The 15,507-nt window shown below is 38.8% G+C and overlaps 1 protein-coding gene across 2 annotated transcripts in view; it reads left to right on the top strand.

The window, feature by feature from the left end:
• EFHD1 (EF-hand domain family member D1) overlaps positions 1–15,507 on the top strand; it is a 488,813-nt gene that overhangs the window by 247,597 nt on the left and 225,709 nt on the right. The gene's annotated exons all lie outside the window — the stretch shown is intronic.

Genomic DNA, 15,507 nt, shown 5'->3' with positions numbered 1-15,507 from the left:
CAGTTGAATTAGCAGATTTATTTGCTGAGAAACTCTCACTTTTAAATGAGCATAAGGATTATAACTAACTATAATACCGGAAGTAACTATGACGCTTGTCTGAATGTCTGAATATACCTTTGTTTACTTTGTGGGGGGGCCATGTTTGACTAGTCTTATCTACTGTTATGATGAGATCTGTTGCTCAATGGACTTGGGCCTTGCTGGTGACATTGTCTACCTGGACCTGGAGAAGACCTTTGATTTGCTCCTCTATGACAGAATACTTGATGTATTAAAATGTAATATGAATATCTACACTGTACACTGGCTAGCCAATTGGTTATCAGGAAAGAAATTTAGAGTGAGAACAGGGCATTCTTTTTCAAAAATAAATGTTGTTTTGGGGGTCGAACGTTGTTTGAGCTATTAACATCTGAGTTCCCAACATGTGACAGCATCTAGCTAATTAAATTCACCATGGATACTAAGGTGGACAGTATAGTTACAAAGGTGTATTTTCATAATAAATTGCAAAATTATCTAGAAATTGTTTCAGGAGGTTCACTGAGAATGGGGTTCAATTTAATACAAAGAAATAGAACGTGATATATTCTGGTTGTGGAAATAATCATTATCATTATGCCCTGAATAATGAAATTTTGATCTCAGCAAGTTCTGTGAGACATTTAGCATATAGGGTAGGCAATGCTTTTGACTTTGATGATCATATCAAAACAGTGGTAAGGAAGCATTATGGTCTTTTAAAAGACAACTTGAGAAGTATCAGTAGGAGAGAAGTCATGATTCCACATTTTACCTGTACCATATGTTCTGTTATGGAATGCTGTGGGTCTTTTGGTTGTTATAAAATGCTTGACAAATAAACAGACACGAAAGAATTCAGAAGACCAGGCAAGTGTAAGGATAAAAAAAAAAACTCAGTTATAAAGAGAGATTGCAGACTTTTCTCCTGTAACTCAGTCGGCTATAGGCTTTTAACGGGTGACTTGGTTATTGTGTATAAATCACAAAAAACTGAGGCATTAGCAGCCTCTCTTGGTGTTACATTTTTGGGGCATAGTATCAATACCAGGAATAACAATCTAGATGCGAGATTGTTGGATGTTAAAATATCAGTTAAGAGCAGGTGTTTTCATCATAGAGCAGTAAAACTATTGAACTCTCCCTAAATATGTAATTAGGGAAGTTGGTAGTGTTGAACTTTTCAAGTTCCTAGTAGATAAATGGTATAGAAATTTAGCTCATGTTCCTTGTCTAACTCTTAAATGGCTCCTAGGAGTCCTGAGTTTGAATTGCTTCTACACCGAACATTGTTCTACACTGAACATATTGCATACTGATGAATATTCAGGTTTAAATGACTATGGAAGCATTAAACCAGTGTTAAAGTCTAGGCAAAACAGGAGATAAGTAAGTAATGATGTCATTATGCTTAGATTATGTGATTTTTTTTTTTTTTTGTATAAATAAGTGTCAGTAGTGTGGTCTTTCTGTACTTAACTTGATAACGTGTCTTGCGAAAGTTTGTTGGTGTGTTCAATGATTCACTATTTGTAGCTTCCTGAGCTGGTTTTGGACTTTGACATCCATTTCTAAGGAGGTCATCATTCCCTTTTACTTAGCATTAACTAGGCCAGCTGTGGAGTACAATGGCCCGTCAGGATGTGTCTCATTAGACATATCAAACAACTAAGAAGGCCACAGAGGTTTCTAACCAAGAAAATTACAGGCCTTAAGATCCTGAGCTACAAGGAGATGCTGAAAACACTGTCCTTTAATTCAGCATCTTACAGACTTTTGAGAGGAAACCTATACCTAGCCAACAGTGCCACTGGAGACCTGGTTGGTTGTCCTCAGCCTCCTGTATCTCAGCAAGTCTAATACTTCCACTAACACCAGAAACAGGGACCAAAATCTTCACAAACAGATAAACAAAACAATTTGGAGAGATAGAATTATCAAACATACTGACCCTCTCCTGTAGAACAGATTTTCCCACAATCTACGGAATTGGATGGATGACCACAAATTTACATCAGGATTAACTGGTCTTACCTTCCTTTGGGAAGGGGGTACAGTCTGAGGGTAGGTACTGACAACATGTGTATGGTCCTAAGACTAAATTGCCTTCAAATATCTATAAATCTATGAAAACTAAAAAGATGTGCAATATAATATATCAAAGCTGCACCTATTACTATATTTTACCCAGAAACATACAGATTTATTCGGAGATTTTTTTTAAATTGCATTTATAATGTAGATCATATGAACTGATTGTGCATGGAATATAAGATCAGTTGTGTACCACTCAACCACAAACAAAGAAAAATAAAAAAAGAAGAAATGCTTTTCAGTCATTTAAGCACAAAAGCTAAATTTGCATTATTTCAACCATGGGTACACTAGAAGCCAGCACATCTTTTTACTGACAAAATAGCTTACTAGAAGGATTGAAATTATTATTACTTTTTTTTGCAAGCAAGCGATTTAGAATAAATGTATAATACCAAATGTTTAGCTGTATAAACAATGGCTGAACTTCTAAGAGTTCAGAACATAACATATCAAATTATAACAAACTGCTATGCAAATATTTGAACAACCAGAACTACCTTTTTACGTCTATTCTCTGGAGCAGTTTATGTTTTATTTCTACATAAATATCAGAATAACACTTCTTGCTTTGGTAGCATTTTATTTTAAAACTGTACAGCTGAGTTTCAACTCAGGAAACCTTTGAACTTCAGACTGTCAAAAAGATGAATTTTCAGACGTAAATTAGATGATAGCAGAAAGATGGCTTTGCTGAAACTTTAATAAGTCTTCAAGAAGAAAGGATTCTTCATCAGAAAAGCAGTTTTCAGAAGCTGTGAAGCTGTAATAGGTTTATTTTGGAACAGAAATCTATGGTTACAGATCATCCCGAGGTATGTTTTTTGTTTGTTTCACATAACTTTAACTGATATAAATGAGAATAATTATTTTCTCTCTCACACACTCTTTTAGGTGGAGGCAAACCTCACAGAAATAAATGACAGAATCCTTCAGAGGAAGGACATGAACCTGCAGCCTGAGAGCATGCATGTGGCACACCAAGCAACCAATGGGCAGTACCCTTCATTGAGCAGGTGCACAGGGGTTTGCACTTGCATAGGGGAAGGCATTGCAGCTCCTACAGTGAAGCAGGTCACACATCCCACTGCCCAAGGGAAGTGAATAGATTAAACAACAATGTTCTCATTGCTGGGAATTCAGTGAGGATGCAAGAAAACCTTATGGCTACATAAACTGTGCTTTCCCTGGAAGGCTGTGAAAAATGAGCTTGAATCCAACTGGGGTGCTCTGATGATTAGCAGACAGGCAGACAAAAAGTATGAAGAAAAAAATTTTCATATTCTTGAGGAGATGTCTCCCCTTTATGTTCAAAACCCTGATGTACGTCTTTTGTTTATTGTGAAGTTTTCTCAAAAGTGTTTTTGAAAGGATGTTTGGTATGTTTCATCTGGGTGATTGCTTCACTGTTCATTGATAGTACTTATAGCATTTTTCCCTTTTAATGTTTTGTTGAAATTAAAAAAATAGGCTATTATTATGTTCAACCTCTGAAAGCAAGATGACTTTGTAGTTAATTGTGTGCCAACTAGGTCTGTGGTGATGACCTTCTACCTAGTAGGCCATGACCTCTGATATCCTAGCCACTGTGCCTATTTCAGTAGCATCCTGTATACTGGGTCCCAACCAGTAATATCCTGCCCAGTGCATCACAGACTAGGAAATTATGTCCAGCAGGTCTGAACACTGGTATTTCGGCAACACTTATAATGTTGGGACCAATATTTTAAACAAAACATGGAGAGCAGCTGTGTTTAAAATAAAACAAACTTAAAAAGAAAGCCTCTCCACTGACCTGTTACACTTCTAGCCCAGCTAATGTAGACCTCTGCGGTGACACTGATGGAAAACCAATGCTCCATTGTCAGCAACTGAACCAACAAGTGGCAAGAGTGGCTATGTATCCCCTCCCCCGTATATACGATACTATAGTATAGTATTCTTATTTCCTTGTATTGATTCCACAGGAATACTGTTTATCCTGTCCTTCCCACTCCTACTGTATTATACACAAGATCATCTTCCCTGAACATGCTCTGAGGCAGTGAGGATGATGTTATGTATAATATAGTAGGTAAGGGAAAGAGAGGGCAAACAGGATTCCTGTGACATCAATGTGAGGAAGTAAGAACATTATTACCAAAATACCACCATAACAAGCACAAGTTCCAGTTCCATCAGCTGGCAAATTCTATTTAAAATACTATCCTAACTATTAAAGTTAGTTGTATAACTCTAAGCACTTTATCACTTCCATTGTACAGGGCTCACAAAAGTTATTTTCATTCAGCATCATGCTTGAAAAATAAAATCTTTCTCTTCTGTGTACTAATAAAGGATTTTCGACCAGAAACAGACTGCCTGCCTTGGTTGGATTACTTTCGAATACTTAGTAATTCTGCACAATATTTCAAATTATATATTTTTTATTATTTTTTTTTACTATTGTCTGGTCTGATTAATATACAGTGATTAACTAGAGATATATGGACTGAAAATCTTCCACACACAGAAGTTTCTTGCACTGTTTTGTTAAAAATAAAATCTTTCTGATAGTTAGAGCAAATCACTATTAATAATATATGCCGACTGCCCTTTACTCAATATTTTCCACATGCAACTTAAAATACAAGAGAAGTTCAAGTTGTCCTTTTATACTATATCACACCACATATCAAATGTCAATAAATAAATAAACATATGAACATATTGCATAGTTAGTTCTTTAGATCATAGGGACAGGGGGTATTGCAAATAGTCCCTTTTGTAATGTATGCTTTAAACCAGATTGTATTGTGCTGAAGTTGTTTATGCTTATGTATATATTGTTATTTACTATTCATACATTACATGCATTTAAAATCTGTAAACGTTAGAAAAATGATCCGAGGCAGTGTAAACAGCATTTCATAATGTGGGAGTGCTGCCACCTAGTGGTAGATAAAAAATTGCTTCTTTCAGCAAAACCCAAAAGGACAAACAAAAACTATTACCTGCATGCAAAATATTGTATTTTTATTCCCATCCCATGAAACCAACCAGTCAATACATAAAGGCCCATTTGACTTGCTGACATTAATTCCTGTTATTAGCAGAGGCTAGGCCAGAGGGAGACAAAGGCCAACGATCAGGTCCTCATCTTTGCAATTGGTTTCTCCTAAAATTTTCCTCCTATGTGATAGCTGCTGGGCAGAGTGACAAAATGAAGTTTGTAGTGCTGATCTGATAATGTATGCAACAGTTCCAACTAAAATGCAAGGATCTGAATGGTAAGCCAAGAGTTCCCTCTGTCTTGCAGCACTGGCACCCAAACTGATGCAGGTGGTAGCATAACAACAGACCAAACCATCTTCCTCCACCACAGGGCAGGTAATGTAGCTTTGGTCACTCAGTGCCAGCCTTCTGGCTGACTCTTCCAGCATCACTGTCTGCAAGTTGCACTTGAGTCACTAGGGTGGCAGTCGCATTTCCATGGAACCAGTTTTATTAATCTTGTTTTCATTTCTAACAGCACAGTGAAGACTCATATAATGAATACTTTTGCAACTTTGCCGTCTTTTCTAAATAAATGAAACAAGCTCTCATGCTTCACTTAACCCATGTGGTCTAAACGTCTGCAGTTGAAAGATTCAGTTCTGTTCCCTCTGCCACAGTTTTAATTTCCTGCCACTTCTGTCATCTCTAAATGCCATGCTTTCCATTGTACAGTCTCATAACAGATGGATCCTTAGAATGGAGGAGATGAAAACAAAAACTTACTGATAGAGCTGGCATTTCCTTCAGATATTAAAATGTGTCTGCAATACCCAGCTCTGGGTCCTAGAGGGATAAAGTCTGACTATACCTCAGATGGCCAGAGGTTAAACAGCATCTCAGGCAGTGGATAGGGGCTAGTGCCAGTTTTCTTACTGGGGGAGGATAGAGAGGTGGTCTTGCTGGCTGCTTCACCACATTCATATAGAGGTGTACAGGCACTGATGTTGCATCCATTAACTGGGGCCTGAGCTTGGTATACCACACTGGTGACATCAGCCCTTAATAGCATGTGGGGTGGCAGTACTTACATGCACAAGGAGGTCACAGAAAGCACCCGTGGTGACACAGGCCCTAACATCATTCAACAAGTGTGGGGTTAGGAACTAATTAGACATTCTGTTATTGCTTGCACTGCCAGATGTGAGTGAAAGCACAAACACCTTCATAGATGCCTGAATGCCCCATTCCTTTACTTCTCACCTCTGTAATGGGGACTTCCCAAGTGGTGGTGAAAAACTGGTGTCAAGAACAATTAGGAAGGGCTGATGGTTTGTTAGGCATGGAGGGAAAAATCACTTAGAAAAAAAACAAAGAAATATGTTCTCTAACTCTTTTTCATACTCAGGATGTCATACTAGAGAATAGCTTGTTACAGCTATACTAAAAGCATATTAACAACCGATTCAGCTGAATACCATAACGTTCAGAAGAAGCCAAGATAAAATTTTGTAGGTGGGCATTTGGCCCAGTGATACAGGAATGAAGCTTCTGTCCACATTGCTAGTGACCTCAGTGTAACAGGAAGCAACATAAAATATTGTAGGCAGGTGGCTAGTTTGACAGTGTAAAGAATAAGATTCCATCAGTATTGCTAGTAGCCCCAGGGTGACACTAGAAAGACTCAAAATGGTGTAGGTGGTTGGCCAATTAACTGAGGAGTCCAGTTTATTTTTACATTTCACGTGGCTATAAGGAAGTAGGACACAATGCAAACTACTGTAGGTGGTCAGCTGGCTTAATGGTATATGGGACTGATTCCACACACACAATCAGTAATCCCAGTATGACAAGACACACCATAAAATGTTGTAGATGAGTAGGTCAGTGGTGTAGTTTTGCACAATTTGCCTATATTACTAATGGTCAGGATGCAACAGCAAACAATATAAAATAAAATTTAGGTAAACACATACACAGACAGTAACCCCAGTGTAATAGTAAACAGCATGATATGGTAGGGGAGGAGTTTCAACCCATATCACTAGCTCCTCCCATTGTGATAGGAAGTAGCAAAAAATAGTGTAGGCTATTTGCTGGTTTGATGATGTAAGAGAACAGATTTCACCTGCTATATTGGACATCCAACATGAGCAGGGGAGTTATACTTCAGTGGGGCTGTCCACAAGAGTAGATTAATCAAGCAGCTGAAAGGAGCTGCAACACTGAAGGAAGGCACTATTATTACTTAGTATGACAGAGAATGTACCTTCGTTGAAGGTTGTGCGTCAGGGCTGGTAACCCGGCATGTAAAACTCAACTACCAATCATTAGCGGACCGGAGTTCCGCTGTGACGACCCCTAACCGGGAAAAGCCGAAAAGACACAACATGACAGATATGATCACAGATAGTCTGGGTTGCATGTACGGATATGTGCCTATATTCCTGCTGTGCTACAAATGTAAATAAAATTCCACAAACTGCAGTATTGTATTGTCTGCTTACCCACAACCAGACCACCTACTCTAGCACCTCAGCAACTAACTGAAACCTGGTTACCTGAGCACAGTTAATATTCCATCCCTCAGCAGTGAGTTAGCAAACATACATTTTACTGGACTTATAAGCATTCAACAGATAATATTCCTTTCTTAAATCTACTTAGAAGAAACTGAGCTAGTAGCATAAGGATGTATGGGTGTGCATATTAAACAGATAACTTACTTAACAGGCCTCGATGGCAACAAGTCTGTCACTGCAGCAGCTCATATTATGAAATGAAAGGTTGCTTACATTGCGAAAGCTGCCACCAAACACCTCCAACTTCTACTTGCACCTAAACAGCTGCACAAAGAAATCAAACCCTATAAACTCCAAATACAGTGGGACATTTATAGAACATGCTCTTATGGTGGAATACTTGTACCAAAAAATTTTTTACAAGAAAATAATCAGTTTATTCAATATGTCTCAGTATCCCCACCTCAAAAATGCACAAAAACAGGCTATCAAAAATCTTAAATGGGCCGTTAGAAATTGTAAAGCTGAGTATGAACTCAGGATAGCCATTTCTATCACAGGTAGCTACAAATTTTAATTCAGTTATATAAACAGGCTAAAAAGTAACTCCCAGCTAAGCGCTGAACTTGTCTATAATAATATTATTGGCTTAGATCACAATGAAACAGCCAGTGTCCTAGTAGATAAATGTATCTCCAACTATAACATTCCTACCCACTCAGTTATTCCTGCTGTCCCACAAACATATCTATCAGCTCTTTCCAAAGCTAAAAATAGTACATCCATGGGCCCTAATCATGTATTGCGTTGCCTGCTTACTAGTGTCAAGTATAACACGGCTGAGACTCTCTTTAACCATTTTGATTACATCCACTCTACAGCTTATGTACCTCACATTTGGAGAAATGCCACTGTGATCCCACTACACAGTGATGACCCAGCACTGACTCAGGCAATTAAAGACCTGCTAATCTCACCATTTATACAAAAAGCAGTGTAAAGCATGTACCTTTCCAGGCATACTGCTCAGCTCAAGAGGCTTCATAGATTAATAACTACAAAGATCACTGGTCCCAAGTCTCTTAGTTAGCCAGATATACTGGCAGCCTCCTCACTGTACTAATTGCCCTAGTGACTGCTTCACAGTGGCCTCTGCCTTGTTTATCTCCCTGTGAAAGACCCTGCCCTATTAACCTCCTGCACCTCCATAAACTCAACAGCTTCTCAAACAACTACACCAGGGATCTCAGCTTACATCAGCAAATAAATAAGACTCCTTCAAGAGATAGGTTGTTGTGTCTTTCGGCTTATCCCGGTTAGGGGTCGCCACAGCGGAACTCCGGTCCGCTAATGTTTGGTAGTGGATTTTTATGTGCCGAGTTACCAGCCCTGATGCACAACCTTCAACGAAGGCATGCCCATTCACGCATGCCACCACACAGAAGTCGCTCTAGCTGAGAATCGAACGCGACAACTTCTTGCTGTGAGGCGAGAATGCTACAGCAGCACCACTACCGCGGTCCTTCAAGAGATAGGTACAGAACCCAAAACATTCCAAGCCTGTGGAATAAGCTCTCCCCAAATGTCAGACAAGCAGTTCTTTGGCCTGTTTCAAAGTTAGTGTGAATAACTGGAGGGGAAGTCCTAAATTCCTCCAGGGATTATTTTACATAGCTCTTCTAAACAAAGGAGTGGACATTGTTACATTTCACAGTATTTTAAGGGGCTAATTTAGTTAGGCTCCCAATGGTCCTAATGACTTTTGCCTAGTAGCAACCTATGAGCCTAATTAGTCAGAATACACAAATACACACACACACACACACACACACACACACACACACACACACACACACGCATGCACACATGCGCGCGCGCACACACACACACACACACACACACACACACACACACACACACACACACACACACATATACATGCACTAACAGGGTAAATTGTAACTTCCGCTTATTCCTTAGACTGTTGTCTTTACCATTTCATTGTAATAATAAATATAAAATTATTTCTATTGGGTATGGGTATGTGCATGTACATGTCTGTGTATATGTGCATGTATGTGCGCGCATGTGTGTATGTGTGTGTGTGTGTGTGTGTGTGTGTGTGTGTGTGTGTTTACTTTCACAATGCTCGTATTTGCAGGAGCTATAGAGAAGCAAACACAGATGAGAACTGAGATGAAAGACTGTGGTACCAAAAGGGAGATCAATATTAATAGAGAACCATTATGAGCTTTGTCAGTCAGTTATGCCCCATAGGAACACAGATTATCTGTCCGGGAAATAGCTGCCTTATGAAATTAGATGGACTATGCAACCTAACCAGCTACAGAGCCAGTGTGGTTTTCCAAGGTAAAGTGTGGCAAGTTTGATTCTTCACTGATAAACTGTATTATTTAAACATGCCATGCAGAAATGTTTCCTTTCTAGATTTTGATGAAGTCATGTGGGTAGCTTGTCCCCTGCAGCCACCTACTCTTGACTCAGATCCAAGTTCATTTGATCTTGTCTAGAAGAGTGAGGTATGTTTGCAGCAATTCTTATGGAAGATACTGCTAGCAATGTGAAAAATAACACTTTCCTGCTGAGTCAAGCCTAATTCATATTATCATGTATACATGAATAGTGGATGACTGAGCGAGTTACTTAGCCATACCTAGTAACTCTGGTTCCTTGGTTACCCCTGAAAATTAGCAATTCTCCCTGGTGAGTCTTACCCAGTTAATAAAAGGCCAAAGTAAGTAATTGACATAAAGAGCATGCACCTCTCTTTAGACAGAACTAGGCACGTTTTCTAGAGGGTCGTACCTGTACAACAAAAGAGTAAAATAGCTAAGTAAAATAAAGGTCATTTGCATCTCTTTAGACTATAGTAAGTTGCTGATTGCCTTGCTTTGATCTATGAGAAACTGTTATTAAACTGGGACTGTCTGTCTCCAACTGTCAGCTTACTAAAATTAGTTAATAAAGTGGCCACATTACAGTCAAAAAGTCAGTTTACCACCCAAGTTCTTTCTGATCTTTTCCTGTCCCACTTCATACTAAGGTACAATTTACAGACTGCCACAATCCAAGTTAAAGAACAACCTCTTGTTAGTGAAAGACATTGCAGTTCCAGTTTTGTTTTCCTATATTTACCTTCTAAAAGATGTACTGTGATAAGTTCCTGTGGTAACGGAAGGATTCACTCAGATTGTTGGTTCAATTTAGGCAACTTGCAAATGGTGGCAGGCGGAACTGGGTGGCTGACATGTATGCAATCACTAATGTGTGAAAACTGGTTTTGAATGAGAAACCAGATATTGTAGTAACCTGGAAATTTCTCCTTCCCTGAGATACTGAAACCTTTGAGCTAGTTTATTTAAATAACAAGGTGTGGTGTTGCATACTGCCATGTAAGGGGGACACAGGGACTTACACTGTGCAAAAACAGTTTTTATTATTTTTTATATGTTGTTCTTCTTTCGGCTTTTCCCGGTTAGGAGTCGCCACAGCGGAACTCCAGTCCGCTAATGATTGGCAGTAGATATATATATATATATATATATAGAGAGAGAGAGAGGTTTACTATTAAAATGTCGAAAATAAAAAAAAAAATGGTACTAATCAGCAAAGTGTTTCACTGAAAGTATAAATAACCTCACGGCTCTATTGTCGAAAAATAGCTGTTAATGCCAAAAATGTCAACAATGACATTTTGCGGCATTAACAACAATGCCACCCTTGTCGTAACTCCCTAACCCCTACACATAATGTCCTGTTTATGCAGGGGGGCAAGCCCCCCTGCATCCCCCTGTGGGGGGGATGTGCCCCCACACCCCCCACACCTTAATATTCCAACTCTGAGATCACACTACAGTGAGGAAAGGGATGTATTTCCCTAACCGCACTGTACCACTATCCCTGTACATAATCGAATGTTATATTTGCGAATGCACAGTCCATTTGCAAATATAACATTCGCTCGTAACCTGCACACATATGAAGTATTCAAACATCTGTCATTCAAATACTTCATAGCCGTGCAATTGTACGGCAAAATTTCAATGGTAAACCTATATATATATATATATATATATATATATATATATATATATATATATATATATATATATATATATTTACATAAACTGCAGTTTGTGTTCATCTGTTACTGATTCTGTTGTTTTGTCATTGCACTTATGAGGCTGGATCAAAACACTCACTGTTTCATTAGAAAGCCAATGAAAGTTCTTGCTTTTTCCCCAAGCCACCTTTATGTTTAGTACTGGTCTCCAAGGCTCTTATCTACCAAATTTGTTTCTAGAATTTTTTTTTTAGGTATTGCTAGGGTTCTCAAGGTTATGAAGATGATGAGCTATATCTTTCATTTATATATAAATATTCTTGGAAGACCTATTTAATTTTTGGTTTACCTGAGATTTGAGACCCGATGACTTAAACTTGTATGAAGATGAATGCATGCAAAACAAGGTGCTAGCCATGAAATTAAGTAGTTGGTGAGTGAGCTGTGCTGGCGATGCTTTCAATGAAATGGAAATGAAATGCTGTCATGAGTATTTTTTTTTTATTGTTAACAAAAAGCAAACTTATTCCAAAACTTAAAAAATCTGTCAGAGTTCCAAGATGGAGGCAGCAGTGTAAGCAGCTAAAAACAGAGCTCTGGCAGGTTCACCTGCTTAAACTGGCAGAAGCCTACAAACTGCTGTCAATTGTTACCACAAATTGCTAGCTGAAGAGTCTGTGACATCCATAAAGTTGACAAAGAATAGAAAATGTGAAGTAAAAGGGAGAGAAACTGTGAAAACCTAGGGAGACTGAAAGCAGGATTGTGGAGCAGAGCTGGGAAAAGTAGACGGTAATGGCAGTAGGAGAAAACTCTTCGGTCACCCTAGAGAGAAAAATTGACCAATTGCAGTCTGAGATTTTCAAGATAAGTGGATCGTTATTGCAAAATATATAGAGACCAATAACATAAAGCTACAGGCAATAGAAGATGTTTTAACCAGCTGCACAGAGGAAATAGTCCTTAATACTGAAAAGGAGATAACAGCAATTAGAATATGAACAAATAGCACAGAAACTGAATGACAGCGATAATAGGTCACGGAGAGACAACTTAAGGCTTACAGCAGTACTTGAATGAACCAAAGGGAAGAGTTGTCAAGACTTTATGAGAAAATACATGGACTGGACTTTTCTACTCATGATAATGAAATAAAGAGAGCATACAGAGTAAATATTCCCAATGTAAGACTGAGAAAGAAGCAAAGACCTGTACTGATTAAACTGCAGACATATTAGATAAAGAAGGAAATCCATTCTATTTTGTGGAGGAAAGGAACAATTTTAACAGTTGGAGGTATTACTGTTTACTTGAATGATGACTTTTCATTACAAACATATACTAACAGAAATGCTTCCTTCTTTTCATACGACTCTGCAGAGAAATGAAACTTCATTTTAAGGGATTTTATCCTGCTTTACTTTGAGTCTTCTATTGCTTAAAACCTACACAAACTGGTTGCTCTGGTGGTGTAGAGGGATAAAGCCCTGAGTACAAACCAGGCGACCTTTGTTCGATTAGTGGGTCGGGTGACTGACCATGCAGCAGGAAGGGATGGGAAGGTTCTTGTTAATGATGCTCCCTAAGGAAGGAATGGTCCAAAGAGGAGAGTTGCCCTCAGATGTAGTGAATGAGCGTAGGGGGGGGGCAGAGAAAGGGAGTGGGTAGGACATATAAAAGGAAACAGATGGCCGAGCCTCCAAGACACCCCTTACGATCAACTAAGCATGGGCGTGGGGCACTGGGGACCAGTAGGATGAGATTTGAGGGGACCAAAAAAAAAATTTAATAAATAAATTGCCAAAGAAAAAAAACAGATAAAGGCAAGAAGAGAACAAGCAACCAGTCAGCAGATTCAGAAAAGCCACCAATGGATAGAGAAGTTAATGCTATATGAATGAAAAAGTAAATGAGTGTATTATGTGATGGAAACCAATACACATTATTTTATGAAGTTAGTTGTGGTAATCCATATGCTAGGACTAGGAATGCGTGAAAAATGAATGAGATACGTATGTTGACTGAGAACAGGCTGGATAACAAGAATCACAAAAATAATGCACAGGAACACTGACTGATGCAAATCTGTTCAATGAAGGTGGCTGTTTGGTGTATTAGAAATATAAAACATGCACACTAGAAGGTATTTTATAACTACTGAGATCTGCAACTACCACTGGGAAAATAACTACTTTATTTCATTTTTGTCATATTTGCACAGACTGGCATGTATCCAGTACTTTTGGAAGGCAATTCATAAAGACATGTGGCTGTTGCACAGATATGATCAATGAAAGAATTCCTGAAAATGGCAATAGAAGCTGCCATAGATCTTATAGGGTGGGCCTTCATTTGAGAGTATTGTTTTGTTGGTGGAGGAATGGATAAAGGGAATGCAATTTGAAAACCATCTGGAATGTATTCATTTACCAACTTTGTGTAAAGGAGACAGACAATTGCATATCCATTCCGAAGATTGTAGTTCTGTGTAGGTAGAATATAAGCTTTCTGTGTACATCTAAAAAGTGAAACAGATACTCTGCTTTATTGGAATAGTTTGGGAACAATACCAAAATGTTAATTGACTGATTGATGTTGTTCTCTGAAGGATAAATGACTGGTTAGGTCTTAAGGTCACTCTATCCTTATGGAAGACCAGATATGGTGGAGTGTCTGATAAGACATGTAGCTCCGAAATTCAGCTGGCTGATGTAATAGCTACGAGAAAAAGTGCTTTCCAAGATAAATACCCCAAGTCTGAAGATGAAGTTGATTTGAATGCAGTTGTTCTTAGTGGTTTCAGTACTAAATGTAGATCACATAGCAGAGTAAGGCTTTTAATGGGTGGGCAAAGAAGGAACACTCCTTTAAGGAGGGTCTGGCTTAGCTTATAAAAAGCCAATGTACTGTTCTGATATCCAGGATAGCAAATGGAGGTTAAGGCTAATTCAACCTTTATGGGAGAGTAGCTGGAACCTGCTCCAAACAATATAGACAACAGAAGTAGAACATGGATCAAGACCCGACTGTTTGCCCAGATGGGGAAATGGTTCCATTCATTTTATAAATATTCAGAGTAGATTGTTTCTGAGAGGCAGACAGAATACAAAATGCATTCTTGGAGAAGGAAGCATGTCTGACCATTAGGTGAACATGTGAAGTTTGCTTGAAACTGCGGAGGTCTAGGTGAGGCTGACCAGACAGATGTGAAAGGAGAGTGGGTTGTGGATCTAGAAGCTAATGGGGCTTCTTCAGATGAGACCTGAGTAGAGGAAACCATTTCTGTTTAGGTCACTATAGAGCAATGAAAATTAGCTGCTATTTGCACGTTGATGCCTTCTGTGAAAATCTGGATATTAGGAAAATAGGTGGAAAGTGCATATAGCAGATCAGGGGGAACACTGGCATATTAGAACACCCCTGGTGATTGTTCCTCTGTAGTAACTAGGGCAGAATAGGTTTTCCACTTAGTGTTTCATATTGAAGCAAACTAGTTAAAGCAAGGCTGGCTATAGTGACTGAAGAATTTTTGAGCCACTAACAAATTTAGGGACCATTTATGAAGCATTAGGATAGACCTGCTGAGACTGTCTGCTAAACAGTTAGGTTTCCCTAGTATATGCATTGCCACTAGAAGGCTTGAATCCAAAGCCAGTTACCATGCTCTCATGGCCTCTTTGCAAAGGGGGTAGATCTGATTCATCCTTGTTTGTTGATGTATTAGACTACCAACATATTGTCTGTTTGCGGCTATCACTCTTAAAGGCAAGAGGCCCCCGCATTTTTGCAATGCTTAGAGGACTGTTCCCA

This window comes from Protopterus annectens, chromosome 4.part1 (assembly GCF_019279795.1).
Source record: "Protopterus annectens isolate FY-2018-M chromosome 4.part1, PAN1.0, whole genome shotgun sequence".
Taxonomy (NCBI): domain Eukaryota; kingdom Metazoa; phylum Chordata; order Ceratodontiformes; family Protopteridae; genus Protopterus; species Protopterus annectens.
Note: the sequence above shows the minus strand (reverse complement) of the source record. Positions and strands in the feature narration are given on the sequence as shown.